A 24,522-nucleotide genomic window follows, 5' to 3' on the forward strand; every position below is an offset into this window, starting at 1 on the left:
TGCGGGGCCCGGGCTGAAGGCCAAGATATATCAACGGGGGGGGCTGTGTGCGCGAAAGTTATATTTCTATCTTTAAATGGGATCGAGGTATTGTCTGAAAATTCAACCAACCCGGTAGCAAAGCTTTAAGTTCGAGGCGTGCGGGGCCCGGGCTGAAGGCCAAGATATATCAACGGGGGGGGCTGTGTGCGCGAAAGTTATATTTCTATCTTTAAATGGGATCGAGGTATTGTCTGAAAATTCAACCAACCCGGTAGCAAAGCTTTAAGTTCGAGGCGTGCGGGGCCCGGGCTGAAGGCCAAGATATATCAACGGGGGGGGCTGTGTGCGCGAAAGTTATATTTCTATCTTTAAATGGGATCGAGGTATTGTCTGAAAATTCAACCAACCCGGTAGCAAAGCTTTAAGTTCGAGGCGTGCGGGGCCCGGGCTGAAGGCCAAGATATATCAACGGGGGGGCTGTGTGCTTGAAAGTTATATTTCTATCTTTAAATGGGATCAAGGTATTGTCGGAAAATTCAACCAACCCGGTAGCAAAGCTTTAAGTTCGAGGCGTGCGGGGCCCGGGCTGAAGGCCAAGATATATCAACGGGGGGGGCTGTGTGCGCGAAAGTTATATTTCTATCTTTAAACGGGATCGAGGTATTGTCTGAAAATTCAACCAACCCGGTAGCAAAGCTTTAAGTTCGAGGCGTGCGGGGCCCGGGCTGAAGGCCAAGATATATCAACGGGGGGGTGTGTGCGCGAAAGTTATATTTCTATCTTTAAATGGGATCGAGGTATTGTCTGGAAATTCAACCAACCCGGTAGCAAAGCTTTAAGTTCGAGGCGTGCGGGGCCCGGGCTGAAGGCCAAGATATATCAACGGGGGGGCTGTGTGCGCGAAAGTTATATTTCTATCTTTAAATGGGATCGAGGTATTGTCTGGAAATTCAACCAACCCGGTAGCAAAGCTTTAAGTTCGAGGCGTGCGGGGCCCGGGCTGAAGGCCAAGATATATCAACGGGGGGGCTGTGTGCGCGAAAGTTATATTTCTATCTTTAAATGGGATCGAGGTATTGTCTGGAAATTCAACCAACCCGGTAGCAAAGCTTTAAGTTCGAGGCGTGCGGGGCCCGGGTTGAAGGCCAAGATATATCAACGGGGGGGCTGTGTGCGCGAAAGTTATATTTCTATCTTTAAATGGGATCGAGGTATTGTCTGGAAATTCAACCAACCCGGTAGCAAAGCTTTAAGTTCGAGGCGTGCGGGGCCCGGGATGAAGGCCAAGATATATCAACGGGGGGGGCTGTGTGCGCGAAAGTTATATTTCTATCTTTAAATGGGATCGAGGTATTGTCTGGAAATTCAACCAACCCGGTAGCAAAGCTTTAAGTTCGAGGCGTGCGGGGCCCGGGCTGAAGGCCAAGATATATCAACGGGGGGGCTGTGTGCGCGAAAGTTATATTTCTATCTTTAAATGGGATGGAGGTATTGTCTGGAAATTCAACCAACCCGGTAGCAAAGCTTTAAGTTCGAGGCGTGCGGGGCCCGGGCTGAAGGCCAAGATATATCAACGGGGGGGGCTGTGTGCGCGAAAGTTATATTTCTATCTTTAAATGGGATCGAGGTATTGTCTGGAAATTCAACCAACCCGGTAGCAAAGCTTTAAGTTTGAGGCGTGCGGGGCCCGGGCTGAAGGCCAAGATATATCAATGGGGGCGCTGTGTGCGCGAAAGTTATATTTCTATCCTTAAATGGGATCGAGGTATTGTCTGAAAATTCAACCAACCCGGTAGCAAAGCTTTAAGTTCGAGGCGTGCGGGGCCCGAGCTGAAGGCCAAGATATATCAACGGGGGGGGGCTGTGTGCGCGAAAGTTATATTTCTATCTTTAAATGGGATCGAGGTATTGTCTGAAAATTCAACCAACCCGGTAGCAAAGCTTTAAGTTCGAGGTGTGCGAGGCCCGGGCTGAAGGCCAAGATATATCAACGGGGGGGGCTTTGTGCGCGAAAGTTATATTTCTATCTTTAAATGGGATCGAGGTATTGTCTGAAAATTCAACCAACCCGGTAGCAAAGCTTTAAGTTCGAGGCGTGCGGGGCCCGGGCTGAAGGCCAAGATATATCAACGGGGGGTGCTGTGTGCGCGAAAATTATATTTCTATCTTTAAATGGGATCGAGGTATTGTCTGAAAATTCAACAAACCCGGTAGCAAAGCTTTAAGTTCGAGGCGTGCGGGGCCCGGGCTGAAGGCCAAGATATATCAACGGGGGGGGCTGTGTGCGCGAAAGTTATATTTCTATCTTTAAATGGGATCGAGGTATTGTCTGAAAATTCAACCAACCCGGTAGCAAAGCTTTAAGTTCGAGGCGTGCGGGGCCTGGGCTGAAGGCCAAGATATATCAACGGGGGGGGCTGTGTGCGCGAAAGTTATATTTCTATCTGTAAATGGGATCGAGGTATTGTCTGAAAATTCAACCAACCCGGTAGCAAAGCTTTAAGTTCGAGGCGTGCGGGGCCCGGGCTGAAGGCCAAGATATATCAACGGGGGGGGCTGTGTGCGCGAAAGTTATATTTCTATCTTTAAATGGGATCGAGGTATTGTCTGAAAATTCAACCAACCCGGTAGCAAAGCTTTAAGTTCGAGGCGTGCGGGGCCCGGGCTGAAGGCCAAGATATATCAACGAGGGGGGCTGTGTGCGCGAAAGTTATATTTCTATCTTTAAATGGGATCGAGGTATTGTCTGAAAATTCAACCAACCCGGTAGCAAAGCTTTAAGTTCGAGGCGTGCGGGGCCCGGGCTGAAGGCCAATATATATTTCTATCTTTAAATGGGATCGAGGTATTGTCTGGAAATTCAACCAACCCGGTAGCAAAGCTTTAAGTTCGAGGCGTGCGGGGCCCGGGCTGAAGGCCAAGATATATCAACGGGGGGGGCTGTGTGCGCGAAAGTTATATTTCTATCTTTAAATGGAATCGAGGTATTGTCTGAAAATTCAACCAACCCGGTAGCAAAGCTTTAAGTTCGAGGCGTGCAGGGCCCGGGCTGAAGGCCAAGATATATCAACGGGGGGGGCTGTGTGCGCGAAAGTTATATTTCTATCTTTAAATGGGATCGAGGTATTGTCTGAAAATTCAACCAACCCGGTAGCAAAGCTTTAAGTTCGAGGCGTGCGGGGCCCGGGCTGAAGGCCAAGATATATCAACGGGGGGGGCTGTGTGCGCGAAAGTTATATTTCTATCTTTAAATCGGATCGAGGTATTGTCTGAAAATTCAACCAACCCGGTAGCAAAGCTTTAAGTTCGAGGCGTGCGGGGCCCGGGCTGAAGGCCAAGATATATCAACGGGGGGGGCTGTGTGCGCGAAAGTTATATTTCTATCTTTAAATGGGATCGAGGTATTGTCTGAAAATTCAACCAACCCGGTAGCAAAGCTTTAAGTTCGAGGCGTGCGGGGCCCGGGCTGAAGGCCAAGATATATCAACGGGGGGGGCTGTGTGCGCGAAAGTTATATTTCTATCTTTAAATGGGATCGAGGTATTGTCTGAAAATTCAACAAACCCGGTAGCAAAGCTTTAAGTTCGAGGCGTGCGGGGCCCGGGCTAAAGGCCAAGATATATCAACGGGGGGGGCTGTGTGCGCGAAAGTTATATTTCTATCTTTAAATGGGATCGAGGTATTGTCTCAAAATTCAACCAACCCGGTAGCAAAGCTTTAAGTTCGAGGCGTGCGGGGCCCATGCTGAAGGCCAAGAGATATCAACGGGGGGGGCTGTGTGCGCGAAAGTTATATTTCTATCTTTAAATGGGATCGAGGTATTGTCTGAAAATTCAACCAACCCGGTAGCAAAGCTTTAAGTTCGAGGCGTGCGGGGCCCGGGCTGAAGGCCAAGATATATCAACGAGGGGGGCTGTGTGCGCGAAAGTTATATTTCTATCTTTAAATGGGATCGAGGTATTGTCTGAGAATTCAACCAACCCGGTAGTAAAGCTTTAAGTTCGAGGCGTGCGGGGCCCGGGCTGAAGGCCAAGATATATTTCTATCTTTAAATGGGATCGAGGTATTGTCTGGAAATTCAACCAACCCGGTAGCAAAGCTTTAAGTTCGAGGCGTGCGGGGCCCGGGCTGAAGGCCAAGATATATCAACGGGGGGGGCTGTGTGCGCGAAAGTTATATTTCTATCTTTAAATGGGATCGAGGTATTGTCTGAAAATTCAACCAACCCGGTAGCAAAGCTTTAAGTTCGAGGCGTGCGGGGCCCGGGCTGAAGGCCAAGATATATCAACGGGGGGGGCTGTGTGCGCGAAAGTTATATTTCTATCTTTAAATGGGATCGAGGTATTGTCTGAAAATTCAACCAACCCGGTAGCAAAGATTTAAGTTCGAGGCGTGCGGGGCCCGGGCTGAAGGCCAAGATATATCAACGGGGGGGGCTGTGTGCGCGAAAGTTATATTTCTATCTTTAAATGGGATCGAGGTATTGTCTGAAAATTCAACCAACCCGGTAGCAAAGCTTTAAGTTCGAGGCGTGCGGGGCCCGGGCTGAAGGCCAAGATATATCAACGGGGGGGGCTGTGTGCGCGAAAGTTATATTTCTATCTTTAAATGGGATCGAGGTATTGTCTGAAAATTCAACCAACCCGGTAGCAAAGATTTAAGTTCGAGGCGTGCGGGGCCCGGGCTGAAGGCCAAGATATATCAACGGGGGGGGCTGTGTGCGCGAAAGTTATATTTCTATCTTTAAATGGGATCGAGGTATTGTCTGAAAATTCAACCAACCCGGTAGCAAAGCTTTAAGTTCGAGGCGTGCGGGGCCCGGGCTGAAGGCCAAGATATATCAACGGGGGGGGGCTGTGTGCGCGAAAGTTATATTTCTATCTTTAAATGGGATCGAGGTATTGTTTGAAAATTTAACAAACCCGGTAGCAAAGCTTTAAGTTCGAGGCGTGCGGGGCCCGGGCTGAAGGCCAAGATATATCAACGGGGGGGGCTGTGTGCACGAAAGTTATATTTCTATCTTTAAATGGGATCGAGGTATTGTCTGAAAATTCAACCAACCCGGTAGCAAAGCTTTAAGTTCGAGGCGTGCAGGGCCCGGGCTGAAGGCCAAGATATATCAACGGGGGGGGCTGTGTGCACGAAAGTTATATTTCTATCTTTAAATGGGATCGAGGTATTGTCTGAAAATTCAACCAACCCGGTAGCAAAGCTTTAAGTTCGAGGCGTGCGGGGGCCGGGCTGAAGGCCAAGATATATCAACGAGGGGGGCTGTGTGCGCGAAAGTTATATTTCTATCTTTAAATGGGATCGAGGTATTGTCTGAAAATTCAACCAACCCGGTAGCAAAGCTCTAAGTTCGAGGCGTGCGGGGCCCGGGCTGAAGGCCAAGATATATTTCTATCTTTAAATGGGATCGAGGTATTGTCTGGAAATTCAACCAACCCGGTAGCAAAGCTTTAAGTTCGAGGCATGCGGGGCCCGGGCTGAAGGCCAAGATATATCAACGGGGGGGGCTGTGTGCGCGAAAATTATATTTCTATCTTTAAATGGGATCGAGGTATTGTCTGAAAATTCAACCAACCCGGTAGCAAAGCTTTAAGTTCGAGGCGTGCGGGGCCCGGGCTGAAGGCCAAGATATATCAACGGGGGGGGCTGTGTGCGCGAAAGTTATATTTCTATCTTTAAATGGGATCGAGGTATTGTCTGAAAATTCAACCAACCCGGTAGCAAAGCTTTAAGTTCGAGGCGTGCGGGGCCCGGGCTGAAGGCCAAGATATATTTCTATCTTTAAATGGGATCGAGGTATTGTCTGGAAATTCAACCAACCCGGTAGCAAAGCTTTAAGTTCGAGGCATGCGGGGCCCGGGCTGAAGGCCAAGATATATCAACGGGGGGGGCTGTGTGCGCGAAAATTATATTTCTATCTTTAAATGGGATCGAGGTATTGTCTGAAAATTCAACCAACCCGGTAGCAAAGCTTTAAGTTCGAGGCGTGCGGGGCCCGGGCTGAAGGCCAAGATATATCAACGGGGGGGGCTGTGTGCGCGAAAGTTATATTTCTATCTTTAAATGGGATCGAGGTATTGTCTGAAAATTCAACCAACCCGGTAGCAAAGCTTTAAGTTCGAGGCGTGCGGGGCCCGGGCTGAAGGCCAAGATATATCAACGGGGGGGGCTGTGTGCGCGAAAGTTATATTTCTATCTTTAAATGGGATCGAGGTATTGTCTGAAAATTCAACCAACCCGGTAGCAAAGCTTTAAGTTCGAGGCGTGCGGGGCCCGGGCTGAAGGCCAAGATATATCAACGGGGGGGGCTGTGTGCGCGAAAGTTATATTTCTATCTTTAAATGGGATCGAGGTATTGTCTGAAAATTCAACCAACCCGGTAGCAAAGCTTTAAGTTCGAGGCGTGCGGGGCCCGGGCTGAAGGCCAAGATATATCAACGGGGGGGCTGTGTGCTTGAAAGTTATATTTCTATCTTTAAATGGGATCAAGGTATTGTCGGAAAATTCAACCAACCCGGTAGCAAAGCTTTAAGTTCGAGGCGTGCGGGGCCCGAGCTGAAGGCCAAGATATATCAACGGGGGGGGCTGTGTGCGCGAAAGTTATATTTCTATCTTTAAACGGGATCGAGGTATTGTCTGAAAATTCAACCAACCCGGTAGCAAAGCTTTAAGTTCGAGGCGTGCGGGGCCCGGGCTGAAGGCCAAGATATATCAACGGGGGGGTGTGTGCGCGAAAGTTATATTTCTATCTTTAAATGGGATCGAGGTATTGTCTGGAAATTCAACCAACCCGGTAGCAAAGCTTTAAGTTCGAGGCGTGCGGGGCCCGGGCTGAAGGCCAAGATATATCAACGGGGGGGCTGTGTGCGCGAAAGTTATATTTCTATCTTTAAATGGGATCGAGGTATTGTCTGGAAATTCAACCAACCCGGTAGCAAAGCTTTAAGTTCGAGGCGTGCGGGGCTCGGGCTGAAGGCCAAGATATATCAACGGGGGGGCTGTGTGCGCGAAAGTTATATTTCTATCTTTAAATGGGATCGAGGTATTGTCTGGAAATTCAACCAACCCGGTAGCAAAGCTTTAAGTTCGAGGCGTGCGGGGCCCGGGTTGAAGGCCAAGATATATCAACGGGGGGGCTGTGTGCGTGAAAGTTATATTTCTATCTTTAAATGGGATCGAGGTATTGTCTGGAAATTCAACCAACCCGGTAGCAAAGCTTTCAGTTCGAGGCGTGCGGGGCCCGGGCTGAAGGCCAAGATATATCAACGGGGGGGGCTGTGTGCGCGAAAGTTATATTTCTATCTTTAAATGGGATCGAGGTATTGTCTGGAAATTCAACCAACCCGGTAGCAAAGCTTTAAGTTCGAGGCGTGCGGGGCCCGGGCTGAAGGCCAAGATATATCAACGGGGGGGCTGTGTGCGCGAAAGTTATATTTCTATCTTTAAATGGGATGGAGGTATTGTCTGGAAATTCAACCAACCCGGTAGCAAAGCTTTAAGTTCGACGCGTGCGGGGCCCGGGCTGAAGGCCAAGATATATCAACGGGGGGGGCTGTGTGCGCGAAAGTTATATTTCTATCTTTAAATGGGATCGAGGTATTGTCTGGAAATTCAACCAACCCGGTAGCAAAGCTTTAAGTTTGAGGCGTGCGGGGCCCGGGCTGAAGGCCAAGATATATCAATGGGGGCGCTGTGTGCGCGAAAGTTATATTTCTATCTTTAAATGGGATCGAGGTATTGTCTGGAAATTCAACCAACCCGGTAGCAAAGCTTTAAGTTCGAGGCATGCGGGGCCCGAGCTGAAGTCCAAGATATATCAACGGGGGGGGCTGTGTGCGCGAAAGTTATATTTCTATCTTTAAATGGGATCGAGGTATTGTCTGGAAATTCAACCAACCCGGTAGCAAAGCTTTAAGTTCGAGGCGTGCGGGGCCCGGGCTGAAGGCCAAGATATATCAACGGGGGGGGCTGTGTGCGCGAAAATTATATTTCTATCTTTAAATGGGATCGAGGTTTTGTCTGGAAATGCAACCAACCCGGTAGCAAAGCTTTAAGTTCGAGGCGTGCGGGGCCCGGGCTGAAGGCCAAGATATATCAACCGGGGGGCTGTGTAAGCGAAAGTTATATTTCTATCTTTAAATGGGATCGAGGTATTGTCTGGAAATTCAACCAACCCGGTAGCAAAGCTTTAAGTTCGAGGCGTGCGGGGCCCGGGCTGAAGGCCAAGATATATCAACGGGGGGGGTTGTGTGCGGGAAAGTTATATTTCTATCTTTAAATGGGATCGAGGTATTGTCTGGAAATTCAACCAACCCGGTAGCAAAGCTTTAAGTTCGAGGCGTGAGGGGCCCGGGCTGAAGGCCAAGATATATCAACGGGGGGGCTGTGTGCGCGAAAGTTATATTTCTATCTTTAAATGGGATCGAGGTATTGTCTGAAAATTCAACCAACGCGGTAGCAAAGCTTTAAGTTCGAGGCGTGCGGGGCCCGGGCTGAAGGCCAAGATATATCAACGGGGGGGCTGTGTGCGCGAAAGTTATATTTCTATCCTTAAATGGGATCGAGGTATTGTCTGAAAATTCAACCAACCCGGTAGCAAAGCTTTAAGTTCGAGGCGTGCGGGGCCCGAGCTGAAGGCCAAGATATATCAACGGGAGGGGCTGTGTGCGCGAAAGTTATATTTTTATCTTTAAATGGGATCGAGGTATTGTCTCAAAATTCAACCAACCCGGTAGCAAAGCTTTAAGTTCGAGGCGTGCGGGGCCCGGGCTGAAGGCCAAGATATATCAACGGGGGGGGCTGTGTGCGCGAAAGTTATATTTCTATCTTTAAATGGGATCGAGGTATTGTCTGAAAATTCAACCAACCCGGTAGCAAAGCTTTAAGTTCGAGGCGTGCGGGGCCCGGGCTGAAGGCCAAGATATATCAACGGGGGGGGCTGTGTGCGCGAAAATTATATTTCTATCTTTAAATGGGATCGAGGTATTGTCTGAAAATTCAACCAACCCGGTAGCAAAGCTTTAAGTTCGAGGCGTGCGGGGCCCGGGCTGAAGGCCAAGATATATCAACGGGGGGGGCTGTGTGCGCGAAAGTTATATTTCTATCTTTAAATGGGATCGAGGTATTGTCTGAAAATACAACCAACCCGGTAGCAAAGCTTTAAGTTCGAGGCGTGCGGGGCCCGGGCTGAAGGCCAAGATATATCAACGGGGGGGGCTGTGTGCGCGAAAGTTATATTTCTATCTTTAAATGGGATCGAGGTATTGTCTGAAAATTCAACCAACCCGGTAGCAAAGCTTTAAGTTAGAGGCGTGCGGGGCCCGGGCTGAAGGCCAAGATATATTTCTATCTTTAAATGGGATCGAGGTATTGTCTGGAAATTCAACCAACCCTGTAGCAAAGCTTTAAGTTCGAGGCGTGCGGGGCCCAGGCTGAAGGCCAAGATATATCAACGGGGGGGGCTGTGTGCGCGAAAGTTATATTTCTATCTTTAAATGGGATCGAGGTATTGTCTGAAAATTCAACCAACCCGGTAGCAAAGCTTTAAGTTCGAGGCGTGCGGGGCCCGGGCTGAAGGCCAAGATATATCAACGAGGGGGGCTGTGTGCGCGAAAGTTATATTTCTATCTTTAAATGGGATCGAGGTATTGTCTGAAAATTCAACCAACCCGGTAGCAAAGCTTTAAGTTCGAGGCGTGCGGGGCCCGGGCTGAAGGCCAAGATATATCAACGGGGGGGGCTGTGTGCGCGAAAATTATATTTCTATCTTTAAATGGGATCGAGGTATTGTCTGGAAATTCAACCAACCCGGTAGCAAAGCTTTAAGTTCGAGGCGTGCGGGGCCCGGGCTGAAGGCCAAGATATATCAACGGGGGGGGCTGTGTGCGCGAAAGTTATATTTCTATCTTTAAATGGGATCGAGGTATTGTCTGGAAATCCAACCAACCCGGTAGCAAAGCTTTAAGTTCGAGGCGTGCGGGGCCCGGGCTGAAGGCCAAGATATATCAACGGGGGGGGCTGTGTGCGCGAAAGTTATATTTCTATCTTTAAATGGGATCGAGGTATTGTCTGAAAATTCAACCAACCCGGTAGCAAAGATTTAAGTTCGAGGCGTGCGGGGCCCGGGCTGAAGGCCAAGATATATCAACGGGGGGGGCTGTGTGCGCGAAAGTTATATTTCTATCTTTAAATGGGATCGAGGTATTGTTTGAAAATTTAATAAACCCGGTAGCAAAGCTGTAAGTTCGAGGCGTGCGGGGCCCGGGCTGAAGGCCAAGATATATCAATGGGGGGGGCTGTGTGCACGAAAGTTATATTTCTATCTTTAAATGGGATCGAGGTATTCTCTGAAAATTCAACCAACCCGGTAGCAAAGCTCTAAGTTCGAGGCGTGCAGGGCCCGGGCTGAAGGCCAAGATATATCAACGGGGGGGGCTGTGTGCGCGAAAGTTATATTTCTATCTTTAAATGGGATCGAGGTATTGTCTGAAAATTCAACCAACCCGGTAGCAAAGCTTTAAGTTCGAGGCGTGCGGGGCCCGGGCTGAAGGCCAAGATATATCAACGAGGGGGGCTGTGTGCGCGAAAGTTATATTTCTATCTTTAAATGGGATCGAGGTATTGTCTGAAAATTCAACCAACCCGGTAGCAAAGCTCTAAGTTCGAGGCGTGCGGGGCCCGGGCTGAAGGCCAAGTTATATTTCTATCTTTAAATGGGATCGAGGTATTGTCTGGAAATTCAACCAACCCGGTAGCAAAGCTTTAAGTTCGAGGCCTGCGGGGCCCGGGTTGAAGGCCAAGATATATCAACGGGGGGGCTGTGTGCGCGAAAGTTATATTTCTATCTTTAAATGGGATCGAGGTATTGTCTGGAAATTCAACCAACCCGGTAGCAAAGCTTTAAGTTCGAGGCGTGCGGGTCCCGGGCTGAAGGCCAAGATATATCAACGGGGGGGGCTGTGTGCGCGAAAGTTATATTTCTATCTTTAAATGGGATCGAGGTATTGTCTGGAAATTCAACCAAGCCGGTAGCAAAGCTTTAAGTTCGAGGCGTGCGGGGCCCGGGCTGAAGGCCAAGATATATCAACGGGGGGGCTGTGTGCGCGAAAGTTATATTTCTATCTTTAAATGGGATCGAGGTTTTGTCTGGAAATGCAACCAACCCGGTAGCAAAGCTTTAAGTTCGAGGCGTGCGGGGCCCGGGCTGAAGGCCAAGATATATCAACGGGGGGGCTGCGTGCGCGAAAGTTATATTTCTATCTTTAAATGGGATCGAGGTATTGTCTGGAAATTCAACCAACCCGGTAGCAAAGCTTTAAGTTCGAGGCGTGCGGGGCCCGGGCTGAAGGCCAAGATATATCAACGGGGGGGGCTGTGTGCGGGAAAGTTATATTTCTATCTTTAAATGGGATCGAGGTATTGTCTGGAAATTCAACCAACCCGGTAGCAAAGCTTTAAGTTCGAGGCGTGAGGGGCCCGGGCTGAAGGCCAAGATATATCAACGGGGGGGCTGTGTGCGCGAAAGTTATATTTCTATCTTTAAATGGGATCGAGGTATTGTCTGAAAATTCAACCAACCCGGTAGCAAAGCTTTAAGTTCGAGGCGTGCGGGGCCCGGGCTGAAGGCCAAGATATATCAACGGGGGGGCTGTGTGCGCGAAAGTTATATTTCTATCCTTAAATGGGATCGAGGTATTGTCTGAAAATTCAACCAACCCGGTAGCAAAGCTTTAAGTTCGAGGCGTGCGGGGCCCGAGCTGAAGGCCAAGATATATCAACGGGGGGGGCTGTGTGCGCGAAAGTTATATTTCTATCTTTAAATGGGATCAAGATATATCAACGGGGGGGCTGTGTGCGCGAAAGTTATATTTCTATCCTTAAATGGGATCGAGGTATTGTCTGAAAATTCAACCAACCCGGTAGCAAAGCTTTAAGTTCGAGGCGTGCGGGGCCCGGGCTGAAGGCCAAGATATATCAACGGGGGGGGCTGTGTGCGCGAAAGTTATATTTCTATCTTTAAATGGGATCGAGGTATTGTCTGAAAATTCAACCAACCCGGTAGCAAAGCTTTAAGTTCGAGGCGTGCGGGGCCCGGGCTGAAGGCCAAGATATATCAACGGGGGGGGCTGTGTGCGCGAAAGTTATATTTCTATCTTTAAATGGGATCGAGGTATTGTCTGAAAATTCAACCAACCCGGTAGCAAAGCTTTAAGTTCGAGGCGTGCGGGGCCCGGGCTGAAGGCCAAGATATATCAACGGGGGGGGGGCTGTGTGCGCGAAAATTATATTTCTATCTTTAAATGGGATCGAGGTATTGTCTGAAAATTCAACCAACCCGGTAGCAAAGCTTTAAGTTCGAGGCGTGCGGGGCCCGGGCTGAAGGCCAAGATATATCAACGGGGGGGCTGTGTGCGCGAAAGCTATATTTCTATCTTTAAATGGGATCGAGGTATTGTCTGAAAATTCAACCAACCCGGTAGCAAAGCTTTAAGTTCGAGGCGTGCGGGGCGCGGGCTGAAGGCCAAGATATATCAACGGGGGGGCTGTGTGCGCGAAAGCTATATTTCTATCTTTAAATGGGATCGAGGTATTGTCTGAAAATTCAACCAACCCGGTAGCAAAGCTTTAAGTTCGAGGCGTGCGGGGCCCGGGCTGAAGGCCAAGATATATCAACGGGGGGGCTGTGTGCGCGAAAGCTATATTTCTATCTTTAAATGGGATCGAGGTATTGTCTGAAAATTCAACCAACCCGGTAGCAAAGCTTTAAGTTCGAGGCGTGCGGGGCCCGGGCTGAAAGGCCAAGATATATCAACGGGGGGGCTGTGTGCGCGAAAGCTATATTTCTATCTTTAAATGGGATCGAGGTATTGTCTCAAAATTCAACCAACCCGGTAGCAAAGCTTTAAGTTCGAGGCGTGCGGGGCCCGGGCTGAAGGCCAAGATATATCAACGGGGGGGCTGTGTGCGCGAAAGCTATATTTCTATCTTTAAATGGGATCGAGGTATTGTCTGAAAATTCAACCAACCCGGTAGCAAAGCTTTAAGTTCGAGGCGTGCGGGGCGCGGGCTGAAGGCCAAGATATATCAACGGGGGGGCTGTGTGCGCGAAAGCTATATTTCTATCTTTAAATGGGATCGAGGTATTGTCTGAAAATTCAACCAACCCGGTAGCAAAGCTTTAAGTTCGAGGCGTGCGGGGCCCGGGCTGAAGGCCAAGATATATCAACGGGGGGGCTGTGTGCGCGAAAGCTATATTTCTATCTTTAAATGGGATCGAGGTATTGTCTGAAAATTCAACCAACCCGGTAGCAAAGCTTTAAGTTCGAGGCGTGCGGGGCCCGGGCTGAAAGGCCAAGATATATCAACGGGGGGGCTGTGTGCGCGAAAGCTATATTTCTATCTTTAAATGGGATCGAGGTATTGTCTGAAAATTCAACCAACCCGGTAGCAAAGCTTTAAGTTCGAGGCGTGCGGGGCCCGGGCTGAAGGCCAAGATATATCAACGGGGGGGCTGTGTGCGCGAAAGCTATATTTCTATCTTTAAATGGGATCGAGGTATTGTCTGAAAATTCAACCAACCCGGTAGCAAAGCTTTAAGTTCGAGGCGTGCGGGGCCCGAGCTGAAGGCCAAGATATATCAACGGGGGGGCTGTGTGCGCGAAAGTTATATTTCTATCTTTAAATGGGATCGAGGTATTGTCTGAAAATTCAACCAACCCGGTAGCAAAGCTTTAAGTTCGAGGCGTGCAGGGCCCGGGCTGAAGGCCAAGATATATCAACGGGGGGGCTGTGTGCGCGAAAGCTATATTTCTATCTTTAAATGGGATCGAGGTATTGTCTGAAAATTCAACCAACCCGGTAGCAAAGCTTTAAGTTCGAGGCGTGCGGGGCGCGGGCTGAAGGCCAAGATATATCAACGGGGGGGCTGTGTGCGCGAAAGCTATATTTCTATCTTTAAATGGGATCGAGGTATTGTCTGAAAATTCAACCAACCCGGTAGCAAAGCTTTAAGTTCGAGGCGTGCGGGGCCCGGGCTGAAGGCCAAGATATATCAACGGGGGGGCTGTGTGCGCGAAAGCTATATTTCTATCTTTAAATGGGATCGAGGTATTGTCTGAAAATTCAACCAACCCGGTAGCAAAGCTTTAAGTTCGAGGCGTGCGGGGCCCGGGCTGAAGGCCAAGATATATCAACGGGGGGGGCTGTGTGCGCGAAAGTTATATTTCTATCTTTAAATGGGATCGAGGTATTGTCTGAAAATTCAACCAACCCTGTAGCAAAGCTTTAAGTTCGAGGCGTGCGGGGCCTGGGCTGAAGGCCAAGATATATCAACGGGGGGGCTGTGTGCGCGAAAGTTATATTTCTATCTTTAAATGGGATCGAGGTATTGTCTGAAAATTCAACCAACCCGGTAGCAAAGCTTTAAGTTCGAGGCGTGCGGGGCCCGGGCTGAAGGCCAAGATATATCAACGGGGGGGCTGTGTGCGCGAAAGTTATATTTCTATCTTTAAATGGGATCGAGGTATTGTCTGAAAATTCAACCAACCCGGTAGCAAAGCTTTAAGTTCGAGGCGTGCGGGGCGCGGGCTGAAGGCCAAGATATATCAACGGGGGGGCTGTGTGCGCGAAAGCTATATTTCTATCTTTAAATGGGATCGAGGTATTGTCTGAAAATTCAACCAACCCGGTAGCAAAGCTTTAAGTTCGAGGCGTGCGGGGCCCGGGCTGAAGGCCAAGATATATCAACGGGGGGGCTGTGTGCGCGAAAGCTATATTTCTATCTTTAAATGGGATCGAGGTATTGTCTGAAAATTCAACCAACCCGGTAGCAAAGCTTTAAGTTCGAGGCGTGCGGGGCCCGGGCTGAAAGGCCAAGATATATCAACGGGGGGGCTGTGTGCGCGAAAGTTATATTTCTATCTTTAAATGGGATCGAGGTATTGTCTGAAAATTCAACCAACCCGGTAGCAAAGCTTTAAGTTCGAGGCGTGCAGGGCCCGGGCTGAAGGCCAAGATATATCAACGGGGGGGCTGTGTGCGCGAAAGTTATATTTCTATCTTTAAATGGGATCGAGGTATTGTCTGAAAATTCAACCAACCCGGTAGCAAAGCTTTAAGTTCGAGGCGTGCGGGGCCCGGGCTGAAGGCCAAGATATATCAACGGGGGGGCTGTGTGCGCGAAAGCTATATTTCTATCTTTAAATGGGATCGAGGTATTGTCTGAAAATTCAACCAACCCGGTAGCAAAGCTTTAAGTTCGAGGCGTGCGGGGCCCGGGCTGAAAGGCCAAGATATATCAACGGGGGGGCTGTGTGCGCGAAAGCTATATTTCTATCTTTAAATGGGATCGAGGTATTGTCTCAAAATTCAACCAACCCGGTAGCAAAGCTTTAAGTTCGAGGCGTGCGGGGCCCGGGCTGAAGGCCAAGATATATCAACGGGGGGGCTGTGTGCGCGAAAGCTATATTTCTATCTTTAAATGGGATCGAGGTATTGTCTGAAAATTCAACCAACCCGGTAGCAAAGCTTTAAGTTCGAGGCGTGCGGGGCCCGGGCTGAAGGCCAAGATATATCAACGGGGGGGCTGTGTGCGCGAAAGTTATATTTCTATCTTTAAATGGGATCGAGGTATTGTCTGAAAATTCAACCAACCCGGTAGCAAAGCTTTAAGTTCGAGGCGTGCCGGGCCCGGGCTGAAGGCCAAGATATATCAACGGGGGGGCTGTGTGCGCGAAAGTTATATTTCTATCTTTAAATGGGATCGAGGTATTGTCTGAAAATTCAACCAACCCGGTAGCAAAGCTTTAAGTTCGAGGCGTGCGGGGCCCGGGCTGAAGGCCAAGATATATCAACGGGGGGGCTGTGTGCGCGAAAGTTATATTTCTATCCTTAAATGGGATCGAGGTATTGTCTGAAAATTCAACCAACCCGGTAGCAAAGCTTTAAGTTCGAGGCGTGCGGGGCCCGGGCTGAAGGCCAAGATATATCAACGGGGGGGCTGTGTGCGCGAAAGTTATATTTCTATCTTTAAATGGGATCGAGGTATTGTCTGAAAATTCAACCAACCCGGTAGCAAAGCTTTAAGTTCGAGGCGTGCGGGGCCCGGGCTGAAGGCCAAGATATATCAACGGGGGGGCTGTGTGCGCGAAAGTTATATTTCTATCTTTAAATGGGATCGAGGTATTGTCTGAAAATTCAACCAACCCGGTAGCAAAGCTTTAAGTTCGAGGCGTGCGGGGCCCGGGCTGAAGGCCAAGATATATCAACGTGGGGGCTGTGTGCACGAAAGTTATATTTCTATCTTTAAATGGGATCGAGGTATTGCCTGAAAATTCAACCAACCCGGTAGCAAAGCTTTAAGTTCGAGGCGTGCGGGGCCCGGGCTGAAGGCCAAGATATATCAACGGGGGGGCTGTGTGCGCGAAAGCTATATTTCTATCTTTAAATGGGATCGAGGTATTGTCTGAAAATTCAACCAACCCGGTAGCAAAGCTTTAAGTTCGAGGCGTGCGGGGCCCGGGCTGAAGGCCAAGATATATCAACGGGGGGGCTGTGTGCGCGAAAGTTATATTTCTATCTTTAAATGGGATCGAGGTATTGTCTGAAAATTCAACCAACCCGGTAGCAAAGTTTTAAGTTCGAGGCGTGCGGGGCCCGGGCTGAAGGCCAAGATATATCAACGGGGGGGCTGTGTGCGCGAAAGTTATATTTCTATCTTTAAATGGGATCGAGGTATTGTCTGAAAATTCAACCAACCCGGTAGCAAAGCTTTAAGTTCGAGGCGTGCGGGGCCCGGGCTGAAGGCCAAGATATATCAACGGGGGGGCTGTGTGCGCGAAAGTTATATTTCTATCTTTAAATGGGATCGAGGTATTGTCTGAAAATTCAACCAACCCGGTAGCAAAGCTTTAAGTTCGAGGCGTGCGGGGCCCGGGCTGAAGGCCAAGATATATCAACGTGGGGGCTGTGTGCGCGAAAGTTATATTTCTATCTTTAAATGGGATCGAGGTATTGCCTGAAAATTCAACCAACCCGGTAGCAAAGCTTTAAGTTCGAGGCGTGCGGGGCCCGGGCTGAAGGCCAAGATATATCAACGGGGGGGCTGTGTGCGCGAAAGTTATATTTCTATCTTTAAATGGGATCGAGGTATTGTCTGGAAATTCAACCAACCCGGTAGCAAAGCTTTAAGTTCGAGGCGTGCGGGGCCCGGGCTGAAGGCCAAGATATATCAACGGGGGGGCTGTGTGCGCGAAAGTTATATTTCTATCTTTAAATGGGATCGAGGTATTGTCTGGAAATTCAACCAACCCGGTAGCAAAGCTTTAAGTTCGAGGCGTGCGGGGCCCGGGTTGAAGGCCAAGATATATCAACGGGGGGGCTGTGTGCGCGAAAGTTATATTTCTATCTTTAAATGGGATCGACGTATTGTCTGGAAATTCAACCAACCCGGTAGCAAAGCTTTAAGTTCGAGGCGTGCGGGGCCCGGGCTGAAGGCCAAGATATATCAACGGGGGGGGCTGTGTGCGCGAAAGTTATATTTCTATCTTTAAATGGGATCGAGGTATTGTCTGGAAATTCAACCAAGCCGGTAGCAAAGCTTTAAGTTCGAGGCGTGCGGGGCCCGGGCTGAAGGCCAAGATATATCAACGGGGGGGCTGTGTGCGCGAATGTTATATTTCTATCTTTAAATGGGATGGAGGTATTGTCTGGAAATTCAACCAACCCGGTAGCAAAGCTTTAAGTTCGAGGCGTGCGGGGCCCGGGCTGAAGGCCAAGATATATCAACGGGGGGGGCTGTGTGCGCGAAAGTTATATTTCTATCTTTAAATGGGATCGAGGTATTGTCTGGAAATTCAACCAACCCGGTAGCAAAGCTTTAAGTTTGAGGCGTGCGGGGCCCGGGCTGAAGGCCAAGATATATCAATGGGGGCGCTGTGTGCGCGAAAGTTATATTTCGATCTTTAAATGGGATCGAGGTATTGTCTGGAAATTCAACCAACCCGGTAGCAAAGCTTTAAGTTCGAGGCATGCGGGGCCCGGGCTGAAGTCCAAGATATATCAACGGGGGGGGCTGTGTGCGCGAAAGTTATATTTCTATCTTTAAATGGGATCGAGGTATTGTCTGGAAATTCAACCAACCCGGTAGCAAAGCTTTATGTTCGAGGCGTGCGGGGCCCGGGCTGAAGGCCAAGATATATCAACGGGGGGGGGCTGTGTGCGCGAAAGTTATATTTCTATCTTTAAATGGGATCGAGGTTTTGTCTGGAAATGCAACCAACCCGGTAGCAAAGCTTTAAGTTCGAGGCGTGCGGGGCCCGGGCTGAAGGCCAAGATATATCAACGGGGGGGCTGTGTGCGCGAAAGTTATATTTCTATCCTTAAATGGGATCGAGGTATTGTCTGAAAATTCAACCAACCCGGTAGCAAAGCTTTAAGTTCGAGGCGTGCGGGGCCCGAGCTGAAGGCCAAGATATATCAACGGGGGGGGCTGTGTGCGCGAAAGTTATATTTCTATCTTTAAATGGGATCAAGATATATCAACGGGGGGGCTGTGTGCGCGAAAGTTATATTTCTATCCTTAAATGGGATCGAGGTATTGTCTGAAAATTCAACCAACCCGGTAGCAAAGCTTTAAGTTCGAGGCGTGCGGGGCCCGGGCTGAAGGCCAAGATATATCAACGGGGGGGGCTGTGTGCGCGAAAGTTATATTTCTATCTTTAAATGGGATCGAGGTATTGTCTGAAAATTCAACCAACCCGGTAGCAAAGCTTTAAGTTCGAGGCGTGCGGGGCCCGGGCTGAAGGCCAAGATATATCAACGGGGGGGGCTGTGTGCGCGAAAGTTATATTTCTATCTTTAAATGGGATCGAGGTATTGTCTGAAAATTCAACCAACCCGGTAGCAAAGCTTTAAGTTCGAGGCGTGCGGGGCCCGGGCTGAAGGCCAAGATATATCAACGGGGGGGGGGGCTGTGTGCGCGAAAATTATATTTCTATCTTTAAATGGGATCGAGGTATTGTCTGAAAATTCAACCAACCCGGTAGCAAAGCTTTAAGTTCGAGGCGTGCGGGGCCCGGGCTGAAGGCCAAGATATATCAACGGGGGGGCTGTGTGCGCGAAAGCTATATTTCTATCTTTAAATGGGATCGAGGTATTGTCTGAAAATTCAACCAACCCGGTAGCAAAGCTTTAAGTTCGAGGCGTGCGGGGCGCGGGCTGAAGGCCAAGATATATCAACGGGGGGGCTGTGTGCGCGAAAGCTATATTTCTATCTTTAAATGGGATCGAGGTATTGTCTGAAAATTCAACCAACCCGGTAGCAAAGCTTTAAGTTCGAGGCGTGCGGGGCCCGGGCTGAAGGCCAAGATATATCAACGGGGGGGCTGTGTGCGCGAAAGCTATATTTCTATCTTTAAATGGGATCGAGGTATTGTCTGAAAATTCAACCAACCCGGTAGCAAAGCTTTAAGTTCGAGGCGTGCGGGGCCCGGGCTGAAAGGCCAAGATATATCAACGGGGGGGCTGTGTGCGCGAAAGCTATATTTCTATCTTTAAATGGGATCGAGGTATTGTCTCAAAATTCAACCAACCCGGTAGCAAAGCTTTAAGTTCGAGGCGTGCGGGGCCCGGGCTGAAGGCCAAGATATATCAACGGGGGGGCTGTGTGCGCGAAAGCTATATTTCTATCTTTAAATGGGATCGAGGTATTGTCTGAAAATTCAACCAACCCGGTAGCAAAGCTTTAAGTTCGAGGCGTGCGGGGCGCGGGCTGAAGGCCAAGATATATCAACGGGGGGGCTGTGTGCGCGAAAGCTATATTTCTATCTTTAAATGGGATCGAGGTATTGTCTGAAAATTCAACCAACCCGGTAGCAAAGCTTTAAGTTCGAGGCGTGCGGGGCCCGGGCTGAAGGCCAAGATATATCAACGGGGGGGCTGTGTGCGCGAAAGCTATATTTCTATCTTTAAATGGGATCGAGGTATTGTCTGAAAATTCAACCAACCCGGTAGCAAAGCTTTAAGTTCGAGGCGTGCGGGGCCCGGGCTGAAAGGCCAAGATATATCAACGGGGGGGCTGTGTGCGCGAAAGCTATATTTCTATCTTTAAATGGGATCGAGGTATTGTCTGAAAATTCAACCAACCCGGTAGCAAAGCTTTAAGTTCGAGGCGTGCGGGGCCCGGGCTGAAGGCCAAGATATATCAACGGGGGGGCTGTGTGCGCGAAAGCTATATTTCTATCTTTAAATGGGATCGAGGTATTGTCTGAAAATTCAACCAACCCGGTAGCAAAGCTTTAAGTTCGAGGCGTGCGGGGCCCGAGCTGAAGGCCAAGATATATCAACGGGGGGGCTGTGTGCGCGAAAGTTATATTTCTATCTTTAAATGGGATCGAGGTATTGTCTGAAAATTCAACCAACCCGGTAGCAAAGCTTTAAGTTCGAGGCGTGCAGGGCCCGGGCTGAAGGCCAAGATATATCAACGGGGGGGCTGTGTGCGCGAAAGCTATATTTCTATCTTTAAATGGGATCGAGGTATTGTCTGAAAATTCAACCAACCCGGTAGCAAAGCTTTAAGTTCGAGGCGTGCGGGGCGCGGGCTGAAGGCCAAGATATATCAACGGGGGGGCTGTGTGCGCGAAAGCTATATTTCTATCTTTAAATGGGATCGAGGTATTGTCTGAAAATTCAACCAACCCGGTAGCAAAGCTTTAAGTTCGAGGCGTGCGGGGCCCGGGCTGAAGGCCAAGATATATCAACGGGGGGGCTGTGTGCGCGAAAGCTATATTTCTATCTTTAAATGGGATCGAGGTATTGTCTGAAAATTCAACCAACCCGGTAGCAAAGCTTTAAGTTCGAGGCGTGCGGGGCCCGGGCTGAAGGCCAAGATATATCAACGGGGGGGGCTGTGTGCGCGAAAGTTATATTTCTATCTTTAAATGGGATCGAGGTATTGTCTGAAAATTCAACCAACCCTGTAGCAAAGCTTTAAGTTCGAGGCGTGCGGGGCCTGGGCTGAAGGCCAAGATATATCAACGGGGGGGCTGTGTGCGCGAAAGTTATATTTCTATCTTTAAATGGGATCGAGGTATTGTCTGAAAATTCAACCAACCCGGTAGCAAAGCTTTAAGTTCGAGGCGTGCGGGGCCCGGGCTGAAGGCCAAGATATATCAACGGGGGGGCTGTGTGCGCGAAAGTTATATTTCTATCTTTAAATGGGATCGAGGTATTGTCTGAAAATTCAACCAACCCGGTAGCAAAGCTTTAAGTTCGAGGCGTGCGGGGCGCGGGCTGAAGGCCAAGATATATCAACGGGGGGGCTGTGTGCGCGAAAGCTATATTTCTATCTTTAAATGGGATCGAGGTATTGTCTGAAAATTCAACCAACCCGGTAGCAAAGCTTTAAGTTCGAGGCGTGCGGGGCCCGGGCTGAAGGCCAAGATATATCAACGGGGGGGCTGTGTGCGCGAAAGCTATATTTCTATCTTTAAATGGGATCGAGGTATTGTCTGAAAATTCAACCAACCCGGTAGCAAAGCTTTAAGTTCGAGGCGTGCGGGGCCCGGGCTGAAAGGCCAAGATATATCAACGGGGGGGCTGTGTGCGCGAAAGTTATATTTCTATCTTTAAATGGGATCGAGGTATTGTCTGAAAATTCAACCAACCCGGTAGCAAAGCTTTAAGTTCGAGGCGTGCAGGGCCCGGGCTGAAGGCCAAGATATATCAACGGGGGGGCTGTGTGCGCGAAAGTTATATTTCTATCTTTAAATGGGATCGAGGTATTGTCTGAAAATTCAACCAACCCGGTAGCAAAGCTTTAAGTTCGAGGCGTGCGGGGCCCGGGCTGAAGGCCAAGATATATCAACGGGGGGGCTGTGTGCGCGAAAGCTATATTTCTATCTTTAAATGGGATCGAGGTATTGTCTGAAAATTCAACCAACCCGGTAGCAAAGCTTTAAGTTCGAGGCGTGCGGGGCCCGGGCTGAAAGGCCAAGATATATCAACGGGGGGGCTGTGTGCGCGAAAGCTATATTTCTATCTTTAAATGGGATCGAGGTATTGTCTCAAAATTCAACCAACCCGGTAGCAAAGCTTTAAGTTCGAGGCGTGCGGGGCCCGGGCTGAAGGCCAAGATATATCAACGGGGGGGCTGTGTGCGCGAAAGCTATATTTCTATCTTTAAATGGGATCGAGGTATTGTCTGAAAATTCAACCAACCCGGTAGCAAAGCTTTAAGTTCGAGGCGTGCGGGGCCCGGGCTGAAGGCCAAGATATATCAACGGGGGGGCTGTGTGCGCGAAAGTTATATTTCTATCTTTAAATGGGATCGAGGTATTGTCTGAAAATTCAACCAACCCGGTAGCAAAGCTTTAAGTTCGAGGCGTGCCGGGCCCGGGCTGAAGGCCAAGATATATCAACGGGGGGGCTGTGTGCGCGAAAGTTATATTTCTATCTTTAAATGGGATCGAGGTATTGTCTGAAAATTCAACCAACCCGGTAGCAAAGCTTTAAGTTCGAGGCGTGCGGGGCCCGGGCTGAAGGCCAAGATATATCAACGGGGGGGCTGTGTGCGCGAAAGTTATATTTCTATCCTTAAATGGGATCGAGGTATTGTCTGAAAATTCAACCAACCCGGTAGCAAAGCTTTAAGTTCGAGGCGTGCGGGGCCCGGGCTGAAGGCCAAGATATATCAACGGGGGGGCTGTGTGCGCGAAAGTTATATTTCTATCTTTAAATGGGATCGAGGTATTGTCTGAAAATTCAACCAACCCGGTAGCAAAGCTTTAAGTTCGAGGCGTGCGGGGCCCGGGCTGAAGGCCAAGATATATCAACGGGGGGGCTGTGTGCGCGAAAGTTATATTTCTATCTTTAAATGGGATCGAGGTATTGTCTGAAAATTCAACCAACCCGGTAGCAAAGCTTTAAGTTCGAGGCGTGCGGGGCCCGGGCTGAAGGCCAAGATATATCAACGTGGGGGCTGTGTGCACGAAAGTTATATTTCTATCTTTAAATGGGATCGAGGTATTGCCTGAAAATTCAACCAACCCGGTAGCAAAGCTTTAAGTTCGAGGCGTGCGGGGCCCGGGCTGAAGGCCAAGATATATCAACGGGGGGGCTGTGTGCGCGAAAGCTATATTTCTATCTTTAAATGGGATCGAGGTATTGTCTGAAAATTCAACCAACCCGGTAGCAAAGCTTTAAGTTCGAGGCGTGCGGGGCCCGGGCTGAAGGCCAAGATATATCAACGGGGGGGCTGTGTGCGCGAAAGTTATATTTCTATCTTTAAATGGGATCGAGGTATTGTCTGAAAATTCAACCAACCCGGTAGCAAAGTTTTAAGTTCGAGGCGTGCGGGGCCCGGGCTGAAGGCCAAGATATATCAACGGGGGGGCTGTGTGCGCGAAAGTTATATTTCTATCTTTAAATGGGATCGAGGTATTGTCTGAAAATTCAACCAACCCGGTAGCAAAGCTTTAAGTTCGAGGCGTGCGGGGCCCGGGCTGAAGGCCAAGATATATCAACGGGGGGGCTGTGTGCGCGAAAGTTATATTTCTATCTTTAAATGGGATCGAGGTATTGTCTGAAAATTCAACCAACCCGGTAGCAAAGCTTTAAGTTCGAGGCGTGCGGGGCCCGGGCTGAAGGCCAAGATATATCAACGTGGGGGCTGTGTGCGCGAAAGTTATATTTCTATCTTTAAATGGGATCGAGGTATTGCCTGAAAATTCAACCAACCCGGTAGCAAAGCTTTAAGTTCGAGGCGTGCGGGGCCCGGGCTGAAGGCCAAGATATATCAACGGGGGGGCTGTGTGCGCGAAAGTTATATTTCTATCTTTAAATGGGATCGAGGTATTGTCTGGAAATTCAACCAACCCGGTAGCAAAGCTTTAAGTTCGAGGCGTGCGGGGCCCGGGCTGAAGGCCAAGATATATCAACGGGGGGGCTGTGTGCGCGAAAGTTATATTTCTATCTTTAAATGGGATCGAGGTATTGTCTGGAAATTCAACCAACCCGGTAGCAAAGCTTTAAGTTCGAGGCGTGCGGGGCCCGGGTTGAAGGCCAAGATATATCAACGGGGGGGCTGTGTGCGCGAAAGTTATATTTCTATCTTTAAATGGGATCGACGTATTGTCTGGAAATTCAACCAACCCGGTAGCAAAGCTTTAAGTTCGAGGCGTGCGGGGCCCGGGCTGAAGGCCAAGATATATCAACGGGGGGGGCTGTGTGCGCGAAAGTTATATTTCTATCTTTAAATGGGATCGAGGTATTGTCTGGAAATTCAACCAAGCCGGTAGCAAAGCTTTAAGTTCGAGGCGTGCGGGGCCCGGGCTGAAGGCCAAGATATATCAACGGGGGGGCTGTGTGCGCGAATGTTATATTTCTATCTTTAAATGGGATGGAGGTATTGTCTGGAAATTCAACCAACCCGGTAGCAAAGCTTTAAGTTCGAGGCGTGCGGGGCCCGGGCTGAAGGCCAAGATATATCAACGGGGGGGGCTGTGTGCGCGAAAGTTATATTTCTATCTTTAAATG

Source organism: Lygodium microphyllum, chromosome 14 (genome assembly GCF_053477565.2).
Source record: "Lygodium microphyllum isolate KBCC chromosome 14, Lygodium_microphyllum_v1.1.10, whole genome shotgun sequence".
In the NCBI taxonomy this organism is placed as follows: domain Eukaryota; kingdom Viridiplantae; phylum Streptophyta; class Polypodiopsida; order Schizaeales; family Lygodiaceae; genus Lygodium; species Lygodium microphyllum.